A 5,213-nucleotide genomic window follows, 5' to 3' on the forward strand; every position below is an offset into this window, starting at 1 on the left:
GTGTCTCTAATTTGACACACTTGGAAGTATCGCTCCCCTCACCATTGAGGATTACTATGAGCATGCTGTTTCCTATCGAGCGTCCGGGTTCGCTCCGTGGGCTGCTCTCGTGGTTATATTAGCAGTGCTCCCCTTTTACCAAAGAGTTGCCTATGAGCGAGCTATTCTTTCTGAATTCGGAGTTCTCCTCTCACGTGAGAGTTGAGTTCTCTGTTTTTCCCAGAGCACCTTGAACCAGCAGCATCAGGCGAACATAGGAGTTTTTTTGGCAAGCTTGCAGTACGCTTACCCTTTGATTTCTAATGATCAAGCTGTGCGAGCCCCCTCTCTCATTGAGAGCTGGGTCTATGCTCCCTCAGCTAGGTAACTTACTGCTAGCAGTTCCAGCATTGGAACATGCTGTAGCTCTGAGCCTCCCCCCTCTCATTTGAAGAGCGGGGTGTGTTGCTCCCTCAGCTAAGTAAATTATTGCTAGCTGTTCCAGCATTGGAACATGCGGTAGGTCGAGCTCTCCTCTCGTTTGAGAGCTGGGTGTTTGCCCCCCCCCCCTCAGCTAGAGATTTACTGCTAGCCAATCTAGCTTTATGCCTTAGATCGAGTTGGTGAATCTCAAACATATTAGTTTTGGGATGCACCATTCCATCTATGAGCTGCTCTTTCAGAGTGCCACGAGAGCCCCTTAGAACGGTATCCTAAAATCCATGCACGGGTAAGTGTACACGTGAAGGCTTTGTGCACTTTCTAAAATCCACATTGTGGTAAGTTCGCACGCTAGTTCTTTGCGTTCTTTTCTAAAATCCTATATGGTGAGGGCTTCGCGCGGTTGCTTCGTGCCCTTTCTTGAGCTGGTTAGAGTCCCATTCATCTTGGGCGCCACTCCACCTAGGTATCCTAGGATACCTACTTTAACAGGGTGTTGCTACTAGGGGTCTGTTTAGACAGTTCCTTTCAGAGCTTATGCAAGAGCAAGCGGTAACCCCTGTGTGACATGCCAAGACTTAGGATGATACTAGGCTCTTGGTCGTATCCCCTTAAAGGAATCCATTTTGATTCCAAGCCTAGAGCTCTATCCCGGGCCCAGGAGTCTGGCCCTAACAGGTAAGTTTGGGTATGTAGCCTAGGCCTTTGGCCGTAGGGGATAAAGTCACGGACAGCCGTCTGACGTCCCAGGGGCAACTCACCATGAAAATGGTAAAGTTGGTACTTAGTGCTCACCATGTTTCTGGCCCGCATTCCCCTCAGCATGGTGGCGTGGGTATACCGTTCCCCATGGGGAGAGGTCGTAGGTCGAAGTTCCCTGAGTAGGGAACAAGAAACTGCTTCCTCTAGGCTTCCTGCCATGCCTCGAACACAAGCTTCAGACGAAGAAGTGAATGACATGTTCTCCCAGCACCTATTTATACTATAGTCACACCGGTAGTGCCGTCATGGCTGTCGCCGGCCAACGTGTTGTTGGTGTTTTTTCAATGTATGCTTCAGACACGGGTCACGACGAGGCGTTCCCCCATAGTGACCCCTAGAGGACGCAGTGTCTCGTTCCCTACTCAGAGAACCATGGTTACATAAGTAACCTGAGACGTTATTAACAGGCCAACAACTATATTTGCTAAAATGTATTTCATGATACATTTACATTTTCTACCTATATTTTTTGCCCATTTTTTATACTTTTGAAAAAAAATGGGTCAAAATTATTGATTTTTCTTTTATGCCAAAAATCAATAAGATATTAAGTAAATATCATGTTCCATTAAGATATATTGTAAATTTCCTACTGTAAATATATCAAAACTTAATTTTTGATTAGTAATATGCATTGCTAAGAACTTAATTTGGACAACTTTAAAGTTGTCCAAATTCAATCTTTTTTTTTTTTTGCACCCTCAGATTCCAGATTTTAAAATAGTTGTATCTTGCTTGGCCAAATATTGTCCTATCATAACAAACCATACATCAATGGAAAGCTTATTTAAAAATGTACCATCATGACTGGTTTTGTGGTCCAGGGTGTGTATATATATATATATATATAAGCATTAAAAATATGTTTTGCCCTCCATATTTTCCATTTCAAGAGAATACATTCATATATGTCAAGAAAAACTTTATTTGTTTTCTATAACATATAACACATTTGAATAAAAATCAGCAAGTGCATTTAGTCGTATTTCGCCTATAGTCTAAATATAGGCTACTATAAGATTGCCTCTGAAATACATTTGAAATATACTTTAGTATATGAAAGTGAAAATTTAATATATTTTCAAAAGTATATTTCATTGCGCTTCAATGTTTACATACATTTAGCATATATTTAAAGTATATATTGACCAGGAAAAAAATATGCCAGAGCCCCATATACATGGGTTCCGTGAACTCGCCATTTGTCATTTTTAATAATTATGCATCGTCTCTGGACATGTGACTCCCACATTAATGCATTTGATCTATTGATTTCATTTTCATGAAGACCTCAGGGGAAAAGGAAGATAATTGCAGGCAAAGGACACAGGAAGAATACTAGCAAACAGTGTTTGTTTAACCTCAAATTCCATTCTATCACTTCACAGAAATTACCTCCAGGCCACCAAATTAACATTCAATAGATTCTTGTTTATTGATGATAAAGTCTTTTATAGAACTTTCAACTTCATAATCATGAACGATTTGTATTATTCAGATATTATATTTCATATTAATTCATCTCGCTAAATGGTGTCAACAATCTGATCACCAGTGACATAATGTGCAGGCTACCAGATTAATCAACTTCCGGCCCTTTTACATTTCCTTCCTTCTCTTTTTCATGATTTCCTTCCTGGCTCTATAAGACATACACGCACATCCTCCCACTCATGCAAACAGTCCAAAAACAACATGTGTATCTGTGCTGCACTGAGATTAAATCTGACGATAGAAATCAATGATCTCTGCTTTACTCCAGCTCTCTCATTGCTTTCTCTGGCTGACTGAATGATTCATCCTCTCGCCATCCCTGGACTGAGTGGGATGCAGAGGCGGAAGAGGATGTGGGACTGTGTGGAGGAGAGAGGCAGGTGCACAGATCCACCCCCACAAACAAGGAAGAAAGCTGAAACAGAATCAGAGTTCAATTCCTTTCACCACCAAAGGAAAATAAAAATGCATTGGGACTACTCTGGGACTGTGGATCTAAAACTATGGAGCACTTTATCTTCTTGAAATCAAACTTTTACTACCAAAGTTTACTATATTTAACAACAACTTTTAAAGGGGTCATATGATGCGATTTCAATTTTTCCTTTCTCTTTGGAGTGTTACAAGCTCTTGGTGCATAAAGAAGATCTGTAAAGTTGCAAAGACTAAAGTCTCAAATCCAAAGAGATATTCTTTATAAAAGTTAAGAGTCAACCACGCCTACCTAAAACGGCTCGTTCTAACATGCCCCCACATACCTACGTCACTATGTGGGAAGATTTGCATAACGCCGCCCAAATGTTCACGCAAAGAAAGAAGGCGTAACTTTTATTCTCGCTGTAGTATTTTTGTTGCCAAAAGAGGACAATGTCCGCTTCCTCATGCCTGGAGCTGATCCGTGTTGGTCACTGAGGAAATACATCAACTTCGCGCTGTGAATCGCCAGATCGACGTTCACCGTGGACGAAGCGGAGTCCAGTCCGGGGTCGTCATATGTGGCTGCCGCAAGCCCGCCGGACGCTCCTTCGTCGAATCCGCCGGCCGCGCCGTTCTCAAGCCCTCCCACCTCCGCTCACTCAAGCCGGCCTCCACTCATTCTAGCCCGCCGTGTGTTTCGTTGTGAAAGCGAAACTATTTTGTTTGGCCTTCCAAAAATGGACACGACTAGAAATCAGTGGTTAAGTTGTATTTACAACACTGTTCCAGAACACGTCAACCCAAATATTCGGATGTGTCCAGCACATTTTATGGAGGACTGTTTCCTGATCCTGGTAGAGTAGACTACAATGCCGGCTATTCTGACTCAGTCTGTAAGTACGTTTTTTATATTTAAAAAATTTGCCACTGATGATTCAAACGCAAGTTTTGTGCAGTGTAGAGTAGCACTTGTTGTTTGTCATTTCTCCGATCACAAATGCAGACATGGTTTTATGTTTACGCAGCGCGATGCAACGCAATGCGTAAAAAGACAGTATAAGTCATTATAATCCGTAATTATGTCCCCACTGGATGCAACAAATGCCTCGTTTATAATGGATTTTAATGTTTTTGTCTCGTTGCACTGGCCGGACAGGGCATCACAGTATGGCAAGGGGCATAACATTTCCGTCACAAGCTTGAGGTATTTGGCCAATCACAACGCACTGGATAGTTGGCCAATCAGAGAACACCTTGCTTTTCAGACCAATGAGCTTTGTAAAAATCGGCGCGTTTCAGAAAGGCAGTGCATAGAGGAGAAACAATAATGTTCAGTATGTGGAAAATAGTGTTTTTTTAACCTTAAACCGCATAAACACATTTCATTACTAACAGAACTTACTAACTCTAACAGAATTCATCATAGTTATTAAACCTATACATCTCTAGAATTACATATCTCTGTAAAGGGGTATGAATATTGATGCCACTGAGAGAATGTCTAATGAGGGAGGACAGCTACTGAATGTTTTAACAGCTGTGTAATTGAATCAAATTCATATTACATGATCATGAATTGAGCTCTTTGCTGTTTTCTCCATAATGCATAGCAGGATATGGCCTGATGAGAAGAAGAAAAAAATGAAAAAGAAACTTAATCATTTAAAAGCTTATTTTCTGGGGTACATGTCTTGGAAAATGGGTGCATGTGGAATAATCAGGATATCTCCTGTAGATCTAACAGTAAAGCATGGCACTATCAACGCCAATGTCATGGGTTATATTCCTAAGCAATGCATGAACTGACAAACTGTATATGCATTGTTGCTATGGATAAAAGCGTCTACCAAATACTTAAATGTAAATCTCAAAGCAGTGTTACGAGTGACAGTGAAAACCTCCCAGTTTTGGACAAAATACCTTATATCATTGTAGGTCATCAATTTACACATTATTAACAGTGAACTGAAAATTTATTTGTGGAAATTTTGGAAAGGCTTTGGATGGTTGTGCATTCCTTTAGCTCAAACAGTAGGGCATGGCACTAGCATCGCAAATCATGGGTTCCGTTCCCAATGAATGTATATATATATATATATATATATATATATATATATATA

This window comes from Sinocyclocheilus grahami, unplaced genomic scaffold (assembly GCF_001515645.1).
Source record: "Sinocyclocheilus grahami isolate Dianchi unplaced genomic scaffold, SAMN03320097.WGS_v1.1 scaffold688.1, whole genome shotgun sequence".
Classification (NCBI taxonomy): domain Eukaryota; kingdom Metazoa; phylum Chordata; class Actinopteri; order Cypriniformes; family Cyprinidae; genus Sinocyclocheilus; species Sinocyclocheilus grahami.